The following is a 23,983-nucleotide window of genomic DNA, read 5'->3' on the forward strand; positions in this document are numbered from 1 at the left end:
TGAGCCAAAGGCAGATGCTCAACCACTGAGCCACTGAGCCACCCAGGCGTCCCTCACTATTACTTTCATTCAGGAGAGCAATCCAAATTCTAAAATCTGTCTTAAAGATTTACATCTTAAAAATACTTGTAATACAAATGGTCATAATCCAGGAAAATAGCTGGAGAACAAGATTCAGATTGCTGAAATGTTACAGAGAAGAGGAAGGGAGGGGAAACCAAAGGGAGGCCAAGGAACATGTTCTGCAATTGGATGGGGACTACCTCCCACCAATCCGTGGATGATGTCGCAGATCACAGAATGTTCATTCAGCTCTCAGAAATTCCCCCAAAGAGCTACAAGAGTGAATCTCATCGTGGAGAACAGGATGGAAGAGAAATGTGTCCACTTGCCTCCTTCCTGTCTCTCATTTCCTATTAATTTTTCCCTTTTTGAGAGCTAATGCCCTTTAGATCCCTGAACAGTCACCGAGAAACCCAAATCTCATCCCCTAAACAGAAATACTTCTTCCAATCTCAAAAGTCTGGCAAAGGTGAAATGACAACTGAGAAAGAAGCGAGCATCCGTGGGAGTCTGAGAAGATAGATGAAGGTTCTGTCCCCAAAGAGTCCACTTTCCATTCATTCCAATCCCCCCATGCTGCCCTCTCCCTCCATCATTAACCAATCCCAACAAGCCAGTGGGACCTCCACTTTGTGAGAAAGAGGCATCTTGGAGGCACCATTCATGCCCGTGGGACCTCATAACTCAGTTCAAGTGGAAGAAGGGAATGTAAGAATTAAGAAGCCTTGTGGTTTGGGGTAGAATATAAAAGAGTATAAATGGGTAGAGAGAAGTAGGAGTTATTTTATTAGGGAAAACTCTGTGAAAGATCTAACATGTTTGGTCTCCTTTTTTTTTTTTTAATTTTTATTATTTATGATAGTCACAGAGAGAGAGGCAGAGACATAGGCAGAGGGAGAAGCAGGCTCCATGCACCGGGAGCCCGACGTGGGATTCGATCCCGGGTCTCCAGGATCGCGCCCTGGGCCAAAGGCAGGCGCCAAACCGCTGCGCCACCCAGGGATCCCCCTTTTTTTTTTTTTAAGCAAGACTTACAAATACAGCTTCTGCCTCTTGTATATCTTGATCCTTAATCCCCATCACACTATGTACACGGTCCAGTTCTCTCTCACATTGCATCAATGTGACCAATCACAGCTCATCTAGTTAGCTCAGCAGAATCCAGACCACACATGATTACACATCGTCAAGTTACTTGAAGGTTGACATAACTGGATAAATCTAATGCACTTGTTTTGATAGTCTAAATAACTTAGCTATCTAAGCTGTTCTAACAGTCTCAGGGATAGTCAAAGGCATCAACGAGTGTAGTTATTTATAGACAATTTTTTAATAAGAATAAAAACTCGAGCAATAGAGGAGTAACTGGCAGAAATGATCACACCAGGAAAAACATTATCTCCACAAGTTATGTAACTGAAGTATTTAATTCCCATTTTTAATCCAGTAGCAATTAGCATGCAATACAATTTATATAATTAAATTTACATTAAAGTGTCATAATACTATTGATAGAGAAATTGCTTCCCAAATGCATTAAGTGCATAAAGACGGTTGCTTCCTAAAAGCAGATACATAACAGGCAATGCAAAGTTTCTTTTTCACAGCACTTCTTTACAATTTTCCCCAACAAAGTGGGCTTTATTAATGGTTGAATGTACAATATTTGAAACCTACAACAAACCGTACCCAGATGTGAATCGTGCTCTAACGGAAGACATTTATTTATCATGAATAGAAGTGTTAACACTTTAAAATCATTTTGAATACCAACTGTTGTAGGCTTCAATTTTATAGAATGACTCTACGTTACACACATGCACAGACACACGTGCATGCACACACATCATCTCCTCTATAAATGTTATAAATCAGGAAACTTGGCTGTGCTTAAGAAGGGCAACTTCCTCATGGGACAGGTTTTCCTGGGGTCAGTTAATCCCTTTCTTTTTACAAAGCCAATTAATATCAACAGAAAAACATCACATACCAATTTAACACTATGGGAGTTAAATAATATGTCCCCAAAGATGACATTTATGTTTTCTACGTAGTGACTATTTGCCAATTAGACTAAGACAGATGATGCCTGTGATACGTGGTGTTGTATAAGATTCCACTCTCATATTTAAGCCTTTTTCCTCAACAGATTTTCAGACAGTTCTTGGTCTGACTTTTGCCACCCTTATACAATAATAATTTAAAGGGCTAATTTGGGACAATTTAGTTAATGGAAATATCTAGGTCTTCTCTCAGAGGTAAGCTTTTAAGCCTTACTTATATTTAATTGGTATAAATCCTTATTGGTGGTTTATATGTGCAGGATATTTCCATCCCCATCCATTTTCTGTTCTTTGTAGTGAGATTTTTCCATCTTGACAACCCGCCCACATTGTCTTTATAAAATTATTTCTACATTTTAATCAAGCGTTTTGTTATTGGAAACAACGTAGTGACAAAGCTCCCCAGCAAATGTGTCCAGAGTGTGAGTTCTTAACCACGTTTAGTTTGAAGTCTGGCAGTCTGGGGACGTTTGTGGATTCCGTCTCAGAATATTGATATAGAGATATCAAAATATTATATCTAAATGTATGTTTATTGCATTAAATAACAAGCTTTCACAGCAGGCTAATGACTACTGTAATTTCTACACATGAATGTAAACTATTTTGAGAGCTCTGTGACAACTCCAATGTGACATCCATGTATCTAATTTCTATGGGTGCAAATCACAGGTACTATTAATACCACTACTGTTAGCTGTCAACAATCAGAATTAAAGGAAAACTATTTGATTTCCATAAAGTCCGTTCCAATCCAGTCGGTCCTCCTCATATCGATACATATACTGCAAGAACTCAATAGACTGAAATGAAGGGTCTTTCAGTGTAGACCTGATTTTTAATATTCCACCAGAATTTCAAGATAACAAAAGATGTTCCATTTCATCTGCGTTCATGTGTCCATGTTCAAAAAACTCCAATCTTCAAGTCTTTAAGAAGAACGCGCATGATAGAAAGACTGCTGTGTTATGCAAATCATACCCAACACAGTAGTGAGAGAATGGGAGAAACACCATCCATGGAATGCACCATAGATACGATGCTTTGACCACAAAGTCAATATATCCTTCCATATTAACAATGGTGTAACCACAGAACTACAGGTGTATCTAAGATTATGTAAGTTTGAGTATATGCAAGTCAGACAGTGCTGTTTGTCTTTTAAAAATCAACATTCTTTATCATCTCAATTTCCTCGTTTTCCCTAAGTATTTACATGGTAAAAAATAATTTATGTATACAAATACCCACCCAATCAGCTAGTATATCAGTATTATTACCCAGCCTTTGAATCGTTGAGACATATTTCATTTGAATATACATCCATCAAATTAGCTCCAGATGTCAACTCAGGGAGCATGGACTTTAACCTCTGTGTGGACGGGGGATCCCATAAAACCATCACTGACAAGGCAGTGTCACAGCTTCTTTTTTTATGTGAGACTGAAACGTTGATTTAAATGCATCCTGGAGAAGCTTAGTTTTACTGAACATGTGGGATACACAGCACATCCCCTTCAGCCTGACATCTCAAATGAGTAAAAGCAAAAGCAAAGGCCCTAGCCATTCTACAAGCTCATAACTATTCATAATTCCTTTAATTTCATGAAATATACAGTTTGGGAATTGAACTTTCATAAAGAGTGTGTGTGTGTGTGTGTGTGTGTGTGCACGCCCATGTGGGGTTAGAGGTGCAGGTTGGAGTTTGAGTGCAGATGTTTGTCTATTAGTGAACATGCGTGGGCGGGGAGGAGCTTCTGGGAATTGGGGGAAGGCACCTGCAGGGGACACATGAATGCGAGAGAGGCACAAGGGGAGGGTATTCTAAGGGGCATGTGTGAGGAAGGTGTGTGTGTGTGTGTGTGTGTGGACTGGAGACTGTGATGGGCATAAGGATTTGGGGACGTGGGAGGACACGGGGAGGTGGGGGATATATGAACAGGGGTGTGCTGTGTTTGGATACGTGTATGGGCGGGTGCAAGGCTGCTCTGGCCTCTGCAGGGACTCATCCGAGTGCAGAGGAATTCCTGGTGGAAATGCAGAGGCTGGGAGGGGAGAGACTGGGATGCAGGGTGGGTTCAAGGAGCTCCATAGCTTCAGAACTCGATCTGCTGCTTACCATCTCCATCACCTTTAATGTATGTGCCTTACTTAGCACTGGTACTCACAACCCTTCCTCTATCACAATCGTGAAATTGTAAAGGCTTGAGTGATTGTTAAGGTAATTTACTCTAAATCCTCAAGGTTGGCAGTGGAATAGAGGAATTCCAGGGAGGCTCTCGTTCAGCACACAGACCGTCGATACTTATGTTCTAACCACACGTTCTTGGTCAGGTACCACAGATGATTGTGCATTTGTGGGAATAAAAATAACGGCTTCCCAGAGAAAAAAAACTGGAACATAACCTGCCACGGGAGCAAGTGGAAGAAGCAGAAGCTGAATAAATGTCTGATCTGATAGGGTCATACTGGATGGGAGACATAGCCACAGGCTGCAGATAAATAGGGCTCTGTGGGTTTTTCAAGGTTGAGAATTCAATCAAGTGTATCTGCTCTTTTGATTAATTCCTCGCTTTTCTCTGCCTTCCCTATTTTTGAACTCTTGAATCTTGACTTCTCACCCTAAATTGGTAGTCTGGATAATATCTGAACCTGTGGGTGGTAAACCAAACTCCAATTAATCACAGTAAAATTGCCTTAAATGTAATTTTAGACTTTTTTTTTTTTTTACCATTTTTCCCTTTTTATGGATTTGAACATTTACGAGGAACAGGCAATTTTCTAGCTTAGCAACATATGTCCTTAAAAGGAACAAAAGAAAACACACCAGACTCAGACCTCTTTTCTTGCCTATTGATCCTCCTTCCTGGGTAACCTCATGCAGGACCACAGCTACAAGTATCATCTCCTAATTCAGGACAACAAGTCTTGCATTCAGTTCTAGATTCTCTCTGAACTCCATAATCATAGATCCTTAAACTCGCTCTCTGATATTTCCAACTGAAAGTCCAACTGGCATCTCAAACTCCAGCTTGCCATGTCCAAGTGGAACAAAAGAAACCTGAATCAAGCTACATCCACTTCTCCCACCTGTCACTCTGGCAACTACTTTTTATCCTCCTGTAAATACTGGATGTGTGCAAGAGGCTGGACGCAGACATGGCCACACACACACTGTGACAGAAGCCCCTAAGATGGTCTCAGATGATCCTGTCCTTCTGGAGGTCAAAAGCTCTTGGAATCCCACCACTGCATTACCTCGCTTCTAACTAACAGAATACCTCAACTTTGAGAGCATGTCACTTCTTTGAGAGCATGTAACTTGGGGTTTTGCTAGCAAACTCTGCCTCTTGTAAGCCCTGGTGTGTAATGAAAGAAAATCCATGTGGCAAGTAACAGAAGCTGGCCTGCAGCCAGCAATGTGTGATAAAGTGAGGCACTCAGCCCAACAAAGTTCGAGGAGAGGAATCCTGACAAGAGGTGTGCAAGTGAACGTGGAAGCAGATCCTTCCCCGCTTGAGCCTTCAGGTGAGACCCCACCTCTGGTCAGCATCTTGACTGCAGGTTCGGGAGCAACCTCGAAGTAGAAAAGTAGAGAAGGCAGGGACCTTCTTCTGTATATGTTCACTACCACATTGGCCCTTCCTCAACCAGGACCAGCAGAGTTCAGAGAGCAATACTTTTTGGTTCAGTAACTGAGTGAAACACTCCTCCCCCAATAGCATGGGTTGTGTCATCAGAGCACACAGACTTTGGAGGGCCTTCCCGGAAGACTCTGTCTCCTTTGGATAAGATCCCTTCCTAAGTGACTCCGTATTACTTACCTTGAAAACCTAGGATGGACTTTCTTACGTATAAATCTGTCCTAAGGATGCACAGAAACTTTTTTTAGTGTAACTTCTCACTAATAGACAAAATGGAGACAAAAATATCCAATTAAAGCACAATTAAAAAAAACACACACACAAATAATTAGACCTGGGGAAAAAACAGGTACAATCAACTTCCAGCCAAAACTGAAGTCATGGGTTTCCACCACAGAGCATGAAGCATGACCCCTTTTCAAACAAGAGCTATAGGATTTTAATTATTCTGCAGCTACAAAATGCAGTTCCTGCTGCCAACATTAGCCACTGTGGTAATAGATGGTTTCAAGACTCTAAACAATTTGGAAGCACCAATCACCCTTTTTTCCTCAGTATCTCTGATGAAGTCCCATACTTCCCTCCTCCAGATCTTAACTTAGGCATCCATCCTACTGTCTTCAGAGACCTTCCTTAATACCGTCATTATCACAGACATTTATTTACATTCGGTCAATATCCATGTAATCCTAGCTGATGTTCTTGGAAGACTGTCTCTGTCTTAAGTTCCTAAGTCATTCTATAGGGAACAGAAATAAGTGGTTTTGGTAAATCACAGCAATTTCTCCAAAATAAAAGTTAGATTGGCAAAGGAGACATTTTGTTAAGAGAAACAGTGACTAAAATGGAGAGGTGGTGACATGCCCAAGGCCCTAGTTTAAGCGATGGTGCTCTGTCTTCCACCACCTTCTACTTGCTCTGGACCACGCTGCCATGAGCACACCGCAGCGTCCTTCGTCCTTGTACACACAGCATGGCGGGTGTCAGAAATAGCAGGACAAATAATCATAGCCATCAAGGACACTTACGAGTTGTTGGAAATTTTTCTGGGGACTAAAATCCAACCTGCTGACCGAAAGACTTGAAAAGCTACTGAATGAAAGGTCTTAGAAACTCATTTATTTTCCATTTCATTTTGGGTCAGAAGTGTATTGCTGGCGTGCATTTTGAGAAAAGCAACACTGATGCTGACTTTCTTACATTTTTGCACTTTAAGCCTGAAAGGCAGCTTTTTATGCAGCCCCTCTTCCAGCAGAAACATCCGCCCTCTTAGATGTGGATGCAATTTCTTGGGTATTATATGTGGTTCCATCTCCCCCGCTTCCAGCACAGTGGCCGTGAGCACCCTGGAATCCTAGTTCCATGCTGCACGCAGTCCCTAGAAGAGGCCAGGCTACGGAGCTGTTAGCTCTACCATTGTTGTCTTGGATTACACCATCAATGCCAGACCATCTGTCAGGGAAGAGCTGCCAAGAGTGGATATTTATCTGGCTTCTCTGTCAATTTAAGAGGACTTAGCAAGTTGGCCACCTGCCAGCAGTTACAGAACCAACCTTCAGAGAGATGCCTGCTGAGGAGCTGAAATTATACAATTTTAATCTCCCTTTTCATTTATCCAATTTCTCCACATCTGCACATAACGAAAGGGGAATTGACTCAACCTCCCACCTGGGCCCCCGGCACCTCCACATTTATCGGCCAGTCTCTCACTTCCTTTCCATCATGCTCTTTCTGTCAAAATCCCATCCGCCCTTCAGGGGTCTAGTGGAAATTACAGCCACAGGTGGAATCGCAGTATCCCTTCTACCTTTTGTGTTCTTTCTGGCCTCTGGCCAAACACGTTTATTAAGTATCTATCACATATTCTCTTATTGCCGGATACCTGATAGATTGTGCACAGCGACAAAGCCAGGAATGCAAAAATCTCTAACTCATTAATCTGGCAAGTGTCCGGCCCATGATATTCACCAAGTCATTATTGCAATAAATTGGAGCGAAGAGGCAAATCTCTAACCAAATTTTGGATTAGCAGAAATGCTTATGAGAAGCGTTTGTTGAGATTTTTCCTATGATGCTCGCCACTGAAGATACAGCCAAGTCCGACACAGGAGAGTAACATCCAACAGAGTCAGACAGTCTCATTCCAGCGCAGTAGGGATGTTTCTCGTGGCTCATTGGAAATCCAAGGAAATGATTTGAACTAAGGTGCCTATATGAAAAAAAACTGAATTGGCTATTTTTCCCCTCTTAAAAACACAAATGGGGGGTTGGTAAACTCGAATAAAAGCCTCACGAAATGATCCTATTTGCATTGACTCCAGTTGGCAGAGCATGAGTTACGGTTTGTTCTTCTCTGAGACATTCCTGCTACCTTTGGTTGCAAAACATGGTGAGAAGTTTGGCGGCTGGTTTTTTGGCAAAAGAAAAAGTTTGGAAGGAAAATGGAAGGCCGGGGATATCAGCTAGGTTATGTTTTCTTTTATTACCTTAGGAGGACAGCTTTCCAAATGACCCCTTGGCAAAATTATTTCAACCGAAGTCTTGGAGCTTCTCTCTGGCGTTAGGGTAAGGGCCTTGAGGAAGAATAGGAGAGGAGGCAGGTCGATCAGCAGAGGTCAAGAGCAGTCAGAGATGGTAAAGGCCACCATGGACTCAAACTGGCTCGCAGGGTTGTTGTTCAGAGCAAATGCCATCGAAGAAGCCAGTGTGTCAGCCTTGCCTCTACTCCAGAGGCCAGTGCACGAGGCTAGTGAGAACACGGATGCCGTGTGCTGGCAATAGGGAGCAGCCCCTTAGAACATGGGCTCTCACACTTGGTTGTATGCTGGAAGCTCACAGCGAGTTTAACAACAAAAAAACTAATGTGTATATCCCATCCCAAGGATTCCGATTTGATGTCTAGAGCGCAGCCTAAGCTTTGGAATTTTTAAGAAAATCTCCCTAAATTTGAGAATCCCTGCCATAGACAACAAAAGGTTTCAAGATGCAGGACTGCGGCAGTTGGCCGAAAAGATCCTGAAAACAGACACAGAACACTATGTAAATCCAGAACCCCAGGATATCAAAATTTATGTGGACAACGGAGGCACAGAAATATACGATCGGTAAAGAAGAGTCCCCATGGGAGTCAGAGGACTTTTAAAACAAGGGGCTAAAGTGCTACATGGAGTGATGGTCAAGCTTGGAGAAAATTCAGAAGGGGTCCAAGACCCTGTGGCTAGGAGTTAAGGACCAGAATGGGACTTATGTAGGGATGAGCAAAGATACCATAAAGGGCAATGCTCAGTGGCAGTAGCACAGGGTCGGTACTTTATCAGACTTGACGAATATACACGTACTGCGTAGGCTTATCAGCAAATATGGTCACGTGCCACCCATCATCTATCACTAATGTCAGTATTAGGTCTTAGCTCATGACCTGTTAGCTTGTAAAGTCTTAAGTAATTCTTTTAGATGTGATATGCCAGATTTCCTTGAATCTCCTATTCGGCCAATCTTTGGAAGGTCACAGAAAAAAATCCATTCAAGGACCCCTACACCAGTCATACCCAGATGGAGACTATTATACAAATGGCAAGGATTTCTGCCACAGTTTAGACCACAGGGACAAAAGTCACTTCATGTTGAGACACTGCGTTAGCGCTTTCACTCTAGAAAAATGCTTCCTTAAAATCTGTATTTTTTCCTATGAATTTTTAGTCTTCACATTTTTCACAGAAGAGAAGACCTTTGTACAGATGTCCAGTAATGATCCCCATGAACTTGTGACCACAATTGAGGTGGGTGGAGCTCTATAACCTAGACTCGGGTGTAGTGTTGGAAGAAAAATTTAAACAGTTTTTTAAAAAGTAAGGTTCAAGTGTCCGAAAGTGTCTTTTTACACTGAAAAGACTTTTACACTGCTTACACCATAACGTGCTATTTGTTGAGGAAACTCACTGCATTCTGTCCCCAAGCAGGGACAATCTATGCCTCAAGCAAATAAGGCTGCAGCAGAAATGTCCTATCCGGTGAAAGAATCCGTACCCGTCCCCAAATTCATTCCACCTAGAGATTTCCAAGATTTTTGGTCCTTCCTATATTTCAACACGTTTAACTTCCCTTTCCTCCGGAGCCCACCTGGTTCACTCCATCACACACCTGCTTCTCCTCTGGGCAGCACCGGCTGGATCTCTGGGCTGAGGTTTCAAGCCCCGGCTGCTAATCGGCCCTCTGCTCTCCTCGTGGGAGAAAGGACACGCTGGGGTCTTGCAAAGGATGACTTCAATACAGCTCTCTCTACCCGAGGAGCGTGGACGTAATTCTCTGATACCTGCGTTTCCTGCCTACCCGGCTATGCAAAACGCAGCCGCTCTTGGGCGCATGCACACCCAGTGCAACACCTCACTATTCAAAGTGTGGTCCATGGATCAGCAAGGTTGGCATCCCTGGAAGCTTGTTAGAAACGCAGACTCTCAGGGTAAACTCCAGACCATCTGAATCCGAAACAGCTTTAACAAGATCCCTGGTGATTTCTGTGCAGGTTAAAATAGACAATCACGGCTCTAGATAACTTGCCCTTCGGATTTCCCTGGATACTTACTGTTTGCATCTCATATATTTAAAGTTTTTGTGTTCATTTTTCTAGCCTACTCCAAAAACGGTGATTTGAGGGAAAAAAATGTACAATAGGCAAAGCAAAGCAAGCAAGCAAGCAAACAAACGATTTCCCAGCTGTTCTATTTCTGTTTTATTCTGGTGATCTCCTACTCTCCTAAGGCTTTTACCATAATGCTTATGCAAATCATCTGCTCACCTCTCTCAATATCCGGTTTCACATTTAAGACACGCTTATTGGATAGTTTCATCCTGATAGACCTATTGCAATTAAAAACCAATTGGTCTAAAATCTAATTATCTTCTGCCTTCAAGATGCTTCGCTTTTAGAATTACAAGTGATAAAAATAATAATTACAACCAAAGAGATTCCCACGTGATTCTAATGATCAGACACTCTGAGAAATTCTAAGCGTATACTCAGTATTGTTTCCCTTCCTTTCAAACAGGCATCCAACTTTCTGAACTAAGTGATCACTAGCCTCAATGTGTGTTTATGTTACATCTTAAAATAGTTCTTTGCAACAGCACTTTAACTTCTGAATTTTGAGGAGGTTTTCTGGAAGAGGGGGAGGGGGTGGGAATCTTCTAGCGGCAGCCTAAGAAGTACACAGGCTTACCATTGAATGAAAAGTCAGAGGCCTCGTAAATTCCTATGTCACTGAAAATTCCAATTTTCTAAATAACTTCAGAAAACATAGAGGTTGAACTTTAACCTCTTAATTAGAACAAGAAAATATTTTGCCATTACGCCACTTCTAGAGCACTTTCACATCCCCAGGTGAGAATCTTTCTTTGCTTTCACCGTGTTGCTACTTGTATTTAATTTCCAGGGACTAAGAAATCCTGATACATTTTACAGCTCAGAAGCTACTCACCTGGATTGAACATCAGCCTATTCAGCACGCCAGGCATTAGCTCATAAACCAAAGGAGTTACACTATGCTTGAAGTGAAAGCTAAATGCTACATTATCTCTTTTATTCAAGTTTGAAAATAAATAGGAACAGGACAGTGAAAAAAATGGTGTGCCAAACAGTTACTTAAATCATACACAAATCATGTAAATCCATGATTTCCATCCCACATCACAAGCCAGGAAGGAACAAGTCGCTTATATTCAGAAAAATTCAGTTGAAAATTTCCATTGATTAAAAAAAATCAAGACATTCATGCCTTAGCTTTTTCTTAGGTGAAGTGTGACTGTCGCCCACGTGGGTACTCATTTTGAAAAAGCACATTTACAGTTTATTCCTTTTCCTGAAATCATTCTTAGAACTGAGGCTTTAATTGTTGTAAAACAACTGCTGTCCTCCTATTTAAATTAAATAATGTGTGCAAATTATTATTGCCTATATATTACCCAAGAGACAATTGTTTGGATTGAGATGAAGGGCACAATAGTGGTATTACCGGTGGGAGGGTGTGTGTTATGTGGAGGTGTCCGTTCTTGGATTCCCCACGAGAGATTCACGTGAGGATCCGCCCTACAATAAAGACAGATGGGGCAGTTTATGAGGGACAGTACACTCTCAAGGAGGAGACCGGGCCGACCCAGAGGTGGCACCTGCCCTGCGGCTACAGGAGTCTTTTCCTTTCATGTGAGTGGGGTCTTGCGTCACAAATGGGCAGGCTTCTAATTGAGGATGCTTCCAATCATTTGGGGGGACTCCTCCCACATGCTGGGGAGTGTTTGGCCCTACAAGGTTCTTGCCAGAACTGTCATGGCCATTTGGGGGGTGGTGCAAACCCACAATGTAAATATATTATACTGAAGCTATAGATTCCCCCGGGGCAGAGGTTGAAGAGGAGAGTGCGTGCTCTGCACCTGTAGCTCTTGGTCTATCAGCCCCGGGATGTTGGGAGCCATAAAGCCAGGATGTTAAGAGCCACAAAGTCAGGGTGCTGTGCCCTCGGACTTCTAACGTGTCACCTATTTGTCACCGCCTTTGCCTCCAGCTCCTGACTAACCACCTACTTAATCAGCACTAACACCCCCAGAGCACCTAGTATATGCCAAGCTCATACACACTGACTCTCCTGAGTGCACTGACACCAGCCAAAGGGAGAGTGCTCCCGGGGTTGGTGTTCCTGCCGTGTATCTTCCAGGAGGCTATGGAGGGGGGAGAAGGCTTCGGAGTCTGTGCTGTACGTAGATGAAGCTACTTTGGAAGACAAAGGCCCTTTTAAGACTAGGCAGGCCACCTGAGTCTACAAGTGTACCCAGATTTTTACAACGTGCCCTTTAACCACCTCACTTGGAAAATAATCTAACCGCCTCCATACATTTCTAGCAACATAGATTTTAAAAATGTCTTTTATAACTCAGAGAACTGCTTATAAAAAAAAAAGAATCCTACACCCACCCTCTGAGTCCATACACCACACACAGGCATCTATATATGTGTAAACAACTATAGACGTGTACACAAATATACATGTACACTATATATATAGAGATGGGTCTGTAGATGTATATACAGCACAAGTATATGTATTATAGAACATACATGTATTTGGTGTCTCGTATACATATGTTTAAAAATGCCCAGGGGCCAGGACACCTGGGTGGCCCAGTGGTTGAGCGTCTGCCTTTGGCTCAGGTCATGATCCCGGGGTCCTGGGATCCAATCCCCACATTGGGCTCCCTGCATGGAGCCTGCTTCTCCTTCTGCCTGTGTCTCTGCCTCTTTCTCTGTGTGTCTCTCATGAATAAATGAATAAAATCTTTAAAAAACTGCCCCAGGGAACATTTTGAGTCCCTTAAAAATTCAGGTTCAGGAAACAGGCCGCACCCTCTGAAAGAGCGAGGAAGTGGTGGTCGTCTGCGGAGTCTGCAGCTGCTGCGGGGGCACAGACAGGAGACGGGACCGGAGGCCCCTCTTTGTGGCTGATGCATGCTCACAGGACAGAGCAGACTGTGGGCAGAGGAGGGACAAAAAAGGTTTGTGCCAAAAAAAGATGTTCTTAAAAGCAGATTCCAAAACCTCAGAAATGTAGCATCTGCAGAGTAAAATCACAATGGTCTTTTTGCACCAGAGCAAGAGGATTAGCAGTGACCGAGGATGCAGCCAGAGGACACAGGAACAAATGTGCCCACCTTGACCAGGTGCGAGCCAGGCTCCCTCTTCTGCAGGGGCCTCAATTCTGTCCATAAAGAACTGAACTAACACTAACAGGGTTTCTAACATCCCTAAAGAGGGCCCAAGCCCCCCCCACCCCCACCCCCAGTAACCCTGCCTGAAGCAACTCAGGGCTGCCCAAATCACTGGCTGTTTATTCCAGCAAACACTTGAGAATGGGGGGCAGCCTGTGAACGTCGATAGTGGCCAGTAGCAGGCCCAGCCGGCCTCACTGCATCTGCACAGACTAACCCTGGGCAATTTTCCCCATCCCTGACTACGGAGCCCCCCTTACCCCCTCAGGCCCCTTCACCCCCCTTTATACCGCCCTGGTGCCTCGGGGCAAATCCAAGTCGGGTTCAGTTCACGTTGACCTTGTGCCCCTACCGCGGTGGTTATTCCCAAGGAAAATCCATCCTTTCCACTTTAACTAGTGTCTGGCTCTATCTTTGACAATAGCAATACAGAGGGCCAAGTGAAGGAGTCCCAGATTTCCTTCTCAAATAGAGGAGGGGGAAGAGGAATCAGACTTTAACTCAACTGAGCTGTGCTTGGAACTGGGAGGGTGTAGAGAGATGTTGCACGTGGAAAAAGACGGTATTTATTCTCTCTCCACTAGGTATTTTTCTCCCAGAAATCTACAGAGGATTAAGTATTAGTTATATATCAGTATCAATACTTGAATTTCTTTAACAAAAACCCAGCTCGATTTAACTGGATGATATGCAGTGCCCAATCGTGGCCCTCACCCGAGGGCCATCACCAGGGTGGTGGAATCTGGAACATTCTGAGCACGAAAGTAAATAGAGTAATAGATTCTAACTCATCCAGTAAAATAAATATGCATGTGTCCATACTCAAATAAATAACCAAATAATTAAATGACAGGGAAAGGCATTTCTTTTTTTTTAATATTTATTTATTTGAGGGGTGGAGGAGAGAGAGCATGAGCAGGGGGGCAGAGGCAGAGGGAGGAGCAGACTCCCCACTGAGCAGAAAGCCTGGTGCAGGATCCCAGAGTCATGATCTGAGCTGAAGGCAGACGATTAATGGACTGAGCCACCCAGGCCTCCTCCAGCAGTTCTCTTTATATAAAAATTCAAATTAGTAAATATGGAAGGAATGAGGGAAATACAAGATCATCATAAGAAATACACCTTAGTGATAACAGTAGTAGGCAGGATCCACTAAGGAATGCTAAAATCAGTGGGTGAAAATTTAAGGAGAGACAGGAGAGCAGCCTGGGCTAAAAGTAACTTTACCACAGAGAAACCCAATGGTGACAGATGCCACATTAACCAAGAATTTTGAGGCCCATGTTGCAAGTAATAAGACACACTGACATCATGTACCCTATGCTGTTGTGAACTGAGGACACAACATCTCTTCTGTACCACTCTTGCCCCAAAATGCATAAGCTCGATTTAATAATGAGAAAATATCAGGCAAACCAAAATTGAGTGATGTTCTACAAAATGATCAACTAGTTCAAAAAAATCAGAATATTCAAGTTCTTGAAAGATAAGGACAGACTAAGGAACTATCACAGACCTAAGACCATTAAAGACCTCAGTTGCTGTGTGCCATCAGGGATTCTGGGCTGGATCCTGGAACCAACATAGGACATCAGGGGGCACACTGGAGGGATTTGTATAAAATCTGTAGGTTAGTGTCTGACGGGAATTTCCTAGATTTTCCTAATTGTTACCATGAGGGAATCTGAGTGAAGGGTCGATGGCGATTCTGTACCAATTTTATGGCTTTTCTGTAAGCCTAAAATTATTTCAAATAAAAACTTTTTTTTTTTCAAAAAAAAGAGACATAGTATTTTCACGTGGGCCTATCCTTTCTTGTGCTATTTGCAAATTAAACTTAAAACACAACTGTGATGTTAGTTCCCGTCTTGGAATGTACTTGAGCTCATGCTTCTGAAAGCTGCTGCTAGTCTATGAATGGGCACATCGTCCCATGCGAACTCCCAGGTCTGCTGATGAGTGGAAGTCCAGCTCGATTGCTAATAAAATGCATTTATTATAAATGTAGCTATACTCTTCAAACATTACAATAAGTAAAAGAAATTACTGATGAACATAGCACACAAAATGAAATGTTAATTGCCTGTAAGCGTTATGGTGGGTAAATTTTTTTTTTTTTTATTGTGGGTAAATTGGTACGGAACAAGGGTGACATTTTTAGCACTGATGTATATAATATGACCCATTTAAAACACATTTCAGTACCTCAAAAATAAAATTTAGCAAATTTAGGGCATTGAGTAATTGGCTTTCATTAAGGTTTTCTTAATTGGATACTTTCTAAATAGGTTTATTAGTGATCACAAAATGAATCTATAAAGCAACTTATAAAAATGTAGAATTCGCCATGTAATGGACACTGTATTCATGGTTATTACTATCAAGAGGAGTTGGGCATGTGATAGATAAGCTACATTTTGCTTTATGTTTGCTTTGAGGTATTTTATTGTTCTAAATAGGTAGTAAATGTCCATTTAAAAAGAAGAACAATAGTCAGCAGGCTGCATAAAAAATAACTGGAGGACTGTCTTGTGTTTCGACCAATTTTAATCAAGTAAATGAAAGCAATCACCCTCAATCATCCTGTATGCCAGAGTCACTCTCAAATGGAGCCAGGCTGACTCCTGTGTGAGCCACAGCAGGGCTGCGGCCTTCCAGCTCCTCAGAGCCAAAGCATGGAAGCAACTGGAAGCATCTAGTCTGTTAAGAGCATTCTCCCTCTCTCTCTCTCTCCCCCCTGCTCTTTCTTTCTCTCTCTCTCTCTCTCTCTCTCTCTCTCTCTCTCTCCCCTTCTGCCCTCCCCCAATCCATATGGACTTCAAGTTAAATAATTTTCAAACCAAATACAACTTTTCAAATTTCAAAATACACCCAAATTTTATATTAGGAGATATAAATCACATAATTGCAAATTATGAAAGGTCATTGCAATTCTAAGACTTCCAATTTTTGCTCATTTCAAACACACATCCTAAGCCATAATGCTCAAACTGTACCCTTTCTCTTTTATTTTTTTCCCTTTCTCTTTTAAATTAATCCAAATGCTCCTAACAGTGTTTGTAATTGTGACCACATAGTGTATACCTCCCACATCGACTCAAGGAAGCAATATTACATCAGATAACTGTTGAGGGAGCAGCTTTCAGTTCTACATAATGGCACGACTAATATGGAATGGACGGAAGTAAGTGTCTGTGGCAGCACTCTGTTTATGAAATATGGAAAAGTGGGGTGAAGGCTAATGTATTTTATTAAGAGCAAATGAGAGATACAGAGCTAGACAATGTAAGAATTGTAACTAGAGAGCAAGGTTTTCCGTGCACACACGTTTGCCTTTTGTTCTGTTGTTAGCTGGTAAGGTAGAAAGGGAAGGTTGATTTTTAGCAATGGAGTAGTAGTGCAGGAGACACCGATTAAAGCAGCTTTATTGGCAAGTACAGTGACGTGGGAATGGGTAAATCTATTTTGTAATAACAGAAGTTGCATTTAGACATGACTAGTGATCCAGTTTGGGAAGTAAATATAGTCGGTCATACCTGTGGCAGTTTTCCTTTTTTAGGGGGTGGGTCACCAGAAATTGAGCCTCCGATAATATGTATATAGAAGATGACCAGTTCTAAGTCGTTTTGTATTTAATCGATGTTTATTCAGTTTACTCTGTTGGGTGGCGGCTAAACATCTGGCGTTGTGCTTGGTAATGGGACTGAGTTCAAAACACACAAAACCGTAGCTCTTGATCTCATGGGGCTCAGTCTCATGGAGAAGGCACACAAATACTGTTTGTTCAGTAGGAGAATTTGACCATGAAATGGAGACCAGGGAAAGCTTTGCTGAAATAATGATGCTCAGAATTATGAAAATGAATTACCTATTTAAAGAGGAAGGGATTTACTACAGAGGAACAGCAAACTTCCAATTTCGTGCGGTGGGGAGGGGGGATGAACAGAATGAACAGAAAATAAATTAAACTGAACTGAAACAATATTGGTGTGGAAAAAAACAGGGGTACCTCTGAGATGAAGCTGGGGCCAGATCATGATTTTGTTTAGGTTAGTCACATAATTTATCATTAAAAATGGCATATATTCATGATGAAATTTGCTGTTTGTAATTAATCTGGGACAATCAGCATATCCCATATGGGCTACACAGTCCTCTATCCTCAGAGCAAAGAGAAGCTTCTGAAGAGTGAGGGTACAAGACGACAGATAGAGAGGTCTGAAGAGCAGAGAAGGGCTAGGAGGGGGGTGGTTGCAGCCTGATGCGGACAGACAACTCAGGAAGCCCAAACAATGGCAATACCTTGAATGGGAGCAGTGGAAAAGAGAGAAGAGGATAGATTTTATGAGATATTTAAGGGATGAATTGTGGTGATCATTCAGATGGGGATTATGATGAAAGGGGCCTCCTGGTTTGATTCTAGCTTCTGACAACGAGGTAGATGATAATCCTATTCCACGAAATGGAAGCACTGGAGGTGGCCAGCAGCAGAGAGTTGCAGGTAGACACTTCGTGGGGATGAGGCTTGGAGCATAGATGATGAGCTGAATCTTCACAGTAACCCAGGGGTGAGTCCACAGAATGTACTAGAGGCAGGATGTCAAAGTCTCCCACCTGGTCCTCTCCAAGGATGGATATTCTGTACTTCAAGAAATTGGCCGTCAAGCACTTTGTCCTGGCAGTGATTTGGGGGCTAGACTCTATCCTGTATCTGAGTAAAAGTTTCCATTAACTAATATGAATGTTTTTCACCCCGGGGCAGAAAGAAATCAGGTGTTGGCAAGGAACTGCCCTTCCACTTGGCTGTGGTCTTTATGTTTTGAGCCTGGGAAGGAAATCATACCACCCTGGGTGAGAAAACAGCTGGACAGAAGACTAAGTAGGACAACTCAGTCGAATGGCATGATTGATGGACTCTAGGAGCTGTGATAATTGATATCCAATTGAATTCTATGGTCCTGTATTATTATTATTACTTTATTACTGCATTATTTCCAAGATGTCCACAATTTTTCCTGAAATGCTGTAGTATGGTCTTCCCAGTATTTGGTAAATTAAGGGAATTATTATAGCTAGAAGCTGGTCAGGAACAACTGAGATCATCTACTGAACTTAACCCCTTTGGTTACTAGAGTAATGGTCCAATGGGGGAAGCTGGCTGGGGTAACTTTTAATGACCAAGATGAGTTTGTAGAACATGACACCATTCTTCCAGGGCCTCCAGAAAATCTTGCAGGGAGGAGGTACCCACTCAAAGGATCCAACTTCCTACAGTCTCAAGACAGGAGCTCAAACTAGTTTTATTTTGATATTAAGGGAAAGGATAGTATCTAAAGTCTGAAGGAGTTGGGTTGAGGTCTGCCTTGGTTTCCCTGAGCTGTTTGGGAGCCAGTGGGAGATTCCATACCTTTCCTCAGGCCCACTTCATCAGTAGAGAAACATTCACATGGCAAAAAATAGTTGCATATGTGTAACTATGATTCGTTTTAGCAATTTAGTAGCAATTTTGCTTGTACAATATTATTAATATCTCAGAAAATATTTCCCTTCAAATTAAGGATTTCAAGGATAAGATTGACTCTACCTTTATATTATGTTTTATAGCTTAAATTCTATAGCTCAGCTTCAATTTCATGATAGAAGCCAATAGAAGAGTAGAAATTGCTCAAAGAAGTTTTTAGAGGTATTTTAGCACCATATCAATTTCATACATCATGAAATTTCAACTATGGTAAGGCTGAAGTGTACTAAATTTCCACTAAGAAAGTCATCAGGAAAGATAAGAGATTTGCTATCTCTTATACAAATTACAGGTAGAAAATGAATGTGTAGACAGAAAATGTGATACAAGTCAGAAACTATTATTAGCATTAGCACCACTATAACTCATAATATGAGGATTCTGTCTAAGTTGAAATGAGTTTGGCCAGTATTTGTTTTAATTTCTGGATATTTTTGTTACGATAAGATGCCGTGCTTTCACTACATTTAGTTTATGTTGTTTCATATAACTACAATCCTATTCCAGAAGATGCCATTCTATAATAATTTATTTGGCGCTATGGATTTCTACTAAGAAAGATTTGTCAAACATCTTAAGCAAATGAAAAAAATTATTGCAAAGAGTCTGAGTCATCATGGTCGCTTGTAACCATCTTCTTTTAATATGTATTTTGGAAGAACAGGTCATTTCGCTGCTCAATTAAAAAATTAATTTGTGCCCTTAAAAATGCAGAGAAACATGAATCATTTATAAGAGCTTATTTTCAATGAAAATATGAATTCATTCACAGCAGCATAATTTATCAGAAAGTTCTCACACGAACAGCTTGGAAGCAGATGTGTTAGTTCAATGGGCATATAGCCACGTCTACTATCAGCAAGTGGAATAAAGAAATTATTTTATTACATAGAGCAAACACAATTCAGTGTGGAACAACACAAAGAATTACAATAAGAACTGGCTTGCTAGTGTATGGCTTGATAAAAACAGATATTGGTTTAAAGCTTTTCAAAAAAACAAATGGGCAGGGGCTTCTAATTGTCAGAGAGGCAATATGAAGGCACTGAGCAAATCAAGTTAGGAGTGGTTTTAAACTCTTCTCACGAGGAGGGAAGGGTAAGCAGGAAGCCAGAGCCACAGGACCAGTCCTGGTTCCACTCTGGCTAGATTCACGGACTATTGATTGGCATTTCCTCCACATAAAGAAAGTGAGAAAAATGTATGTCAAGGAATGGACCAGACAGTGCATACCCCCTCATGAAGGATGAGGACAGTTACTTCGTCAGCATTTTACACCTCAAAGCATCAAGAGACACCTGAACATAGATTTCTGTCTAGAAAAATTCAAACAATGAGGATCTGGAATGAAGGACACCAGGCCAGTCAGACAGAGAAGATGACAATAAACGGGAGGTGTTGCAGGCAGACTGACGGCCCCCTCCAAGCTGCCCCTGCCCCGCCTCTGAGTCCTAGGAGTATGCTACCCGCCGTGGGCAGAGGGGCAAGGGGCAAGGGGCCGCAGCTGCGGTACCGGATGCTGGTACTTTTGCTAGAGTAACATGGTCTCGGGTATAGTGTGTGTGGATGTTGATGTGAAAAATGTATCCTTTACCAAACCCATAAGGAAGGAAGTTTAGAAACAGTCCATCGTTACCTGGAACGGACAACGGTCTTACCCCAGAGCTATGTTAGCCCTCCCTCTCTCTGGCAGGGTATCGTCCGGAGACCTGCATCATTCGGACACCCTGCAGAGACACTAGTCTATGAGAGAGTAGCTGCTCAATCGGTACAATGACTAAGAATCTAGTGTTTTAGGGCAGAGGCCAGAAAACTATGGCCTATGCATCAAACCTGGCCCACTTCCTGCTTTGTGCACAGCTTTGTTGGAGGGCAGCTTTATTCTTTTTTTTTTCTCATATTGTCTATGGACGCTCTCATGCAACAATGGCAGAGTTGAGGAGTTGTGGCACAGACCGCATGGCCCACAAGCCTAAAACATCTACTATCTGGCATTTTACAGGAAGTCTGTTGACCCCTCATCCCGGGCATGCTGGGGTCTCTCTCCAAAGTCAATAACAAAGTGTTGCATCTCTCGTTTCCCACTATGAAAAAGGTCGCCTGGTGCCTGGTAGGGTTCTTTGGGTTCTGGAACAGCCAAATTTTCCACACTTGGTAACAGAGCTGTGACCAAAAATTATGTGACACATAAGGCTTCAACCAGCTTTGAATGGGGCCTAAAACAAGAATGGGCTTGACAGTCAGTCTAAACAGCAGACAAGTAGTCCAGCCCCTTGGACCTGCCGACCCAATGTGGTAATATCATTGGTAGAAAAAGACACCATCCAGATTTCATTGGCCATCACCAATGGGAACATCACACTTCAAAAATCAAAGGTTCAGAAGCAACTCCATGTCATCTGCAGCAGAGAAATATACAACTCTAAAAAATCTTGGAGAGCCTGGGTGGCTCGGTCAGTTTAAGCATCCAACCCTTGGTTTCGGTTCAGGTCATGATCTCCGGGTCCTGGGATCGAGCCCTGTGTTGGGCTCCCTGCTCAGTGGGTAGTATGCTTCTGCCTCTCTCTCTGCCCCTCCGCTCCCCAACTTGTGCTTGCTCCCTCTCTTTCTCTCTCAAATAAAATCTTAAAAGCCAAAAAAAACCAAAAAAACAAAAACAAAAACAAAACAAAACAGTAGCTATAGCCTGAGAGGTCACAGGAGACAAGGATTCAAACTCTCTGCAGGGCTGTCCGCTGGAGCTACAGGAGTCCTGCATGGACAGCAGAGGAGGGAGAGAATGAGTACCAGTTGCAGTCAAGAGACCACCCGCTGGGGCAGGGTCTGTGGTCTGTTCCATCCTCTTTCCTCATATAAAGTTCCCAGGAAGTGAGGCTCACCAGCATCCTGAAGGAGCCGACCCCAGAACTTGTGTGATGGGGGATCTGAGCAGCACAGGAGGTGAGCCCTCAGGGATGCTGAGCTGTGAGCACCCAGATCCCTCTTGCAGAACCAAATGATTTATTTTCCCCAGATGCTAAGCAGTTTTTGTCCTCCTTCTTCAGGAGCTGCTGCAGCTGCCGAGACCGTTTGTCCAAGTTCATGCCCACTTCGGCGGGCAGTCAACATCCAATGCCTGCTTCATTCAACAGCGTTAATGCCCAGCTCTCTCACTCCCACTCGGAACATCTTGGAGCAGCTCTATCAGCAGGGTTGGCTGTGCCTTTTATCGGGACCGCCCCGCAGCCCAGATTCTCCATCTGACCCGTCCTGACCGGTCCCCTCCCCACAGATGTTGATGGGGGCACTACCCCCCAATAATTGCCCCCTTATGATAACGGCTGTTCCCGAGTTTGCCTCCCAGGGAACCCAGTCCGCCAGGCCATATGATTAAGAGGTGGAAGCAGAGCACAAGAGGCAGCTCAAAGAGCTGAAAGTGACAGGGAGGGGATATGGTAACATGGAGCTGTTTTTCCTTCTAAGGTTCTTTATGCTGGCTTCATTTTTAAAATATATTTATGTATTTTTAACAAAAATTGAAATATAATGTTATAAATAGGGAAAAGAATTAAAAATATATATAGTACTGGAGAAGCCATTGTAATCGTGAGTCAGATTGTTTTCCATCCCATTTATTTCCATTTGCAAATCTTCAAAACCAGCCCCCAGGGAAGCTCCTGCCACACCAAAAGTCCAACTCTTTTGCTAAATTATATGCAAACTATTTCATATCCCCTTTCTCCTCATTCTGTATTCCTTCTCGTACACATGGATGTGCTCACTCATATGTGTCCCCAACGCACAGACAGTTGGCTTCTGCTTTTCCTTCCCTGTTACCACTCTCCATCACCGAAACTCTGGAAAAATAAAAGATTGCCAGCACATCCTGAAGGTACCTGGTAGATTTATCGTGTAGTTGACACAAGGACTGTAAAGTCAAACAATCAACTGAAGAACAGGTTGATAGGAGTTGAGTCTACATCATCTGTTTCTCCTTATAGGAAAATATTTGGTGACTCAGTCCGTCAGATTTAACTCATGTTGTGTATCTCACAAAGACTATATAAAAGTGCTCCAGTTACAACTGTCTGAAGTCAAAGGCCATAGATATAATAAATCTTGTTTAAAGAAAACCAAATATGACCTACCAGATAAAGGTTTAGGCTCATTTTAAAGGACAGGGGAAAGATTACAGGTCATTCTGGTCAAAGAGGACACCAAGATCCTTCAAATTTTCTACACCACTAAGTAACTTTCGAAAGTCTAGGTCTTGGAAGTACTAAGATCAGCAAACATGGAGTAAAAAGGAAATTCTAGTCACACCTTCAGCATTTCCACATTGCTATGTGTCCCTTTGGGGACATCACTTCATATATCTGCGTCCCAGACATTTCACGTAAAACTAAGCTGTTCATACTAATACATATTATTATATAATAACATACCAGTGCTCTCCAGTTGTGTGATGTTCCAAGGTTCTGTTATATACAAAGGACAATACCAACTAATGAAAGATGACTTTGAAACTTTGTAAAAGGAAACCTCATTTAGAAGGGAGTGGGGAATCTAACCGGGGGAGCCCTCACCCCCACAACTCCTCAATTGTTGACCCATAGGGAAAGATCACCCTGCACTGGAAACCACCTTACTACCCCAGCAAGAGGAAGGGCTTTCCTCCTCCCACACCCTACAACAGCCCAGACAATGAGAGACAGTCACAACTCAGCCAATGAAAAGCCACTCCGTTTCTAACTCCCAGCTTATTCCAAAGGATTTTTGTTGACAACTGCCTTCCAACCTCCCCCTTTGCTCTACCAAACAGCATTTCTCCCCTTAGATCTGCCAACTTGCCTATGATTTTGCCGTAGGTTGCTTGTCCTGGATTACATTTTTCCACTCTTCCTGCACAAACCCATTTTTGCTGGTAAAACAACTGGCAGTTTTATTTGTTAACATTAACA

Source organism: Vulpes lagopus, chromosome 10, assembly GCF_018345385.1.
Source record: "Vulpes lagopus strain Blue_001 chromosome 10, ASM1834538v1, whole genome shotgun sequence".
NCBI classification, from domain to species: domain Eukaryota; kingdom Metazoa; phylum Chordata; class Mammalia; order Carnivora; family Canidae; genus Vulpes; species Vulpes lagopus.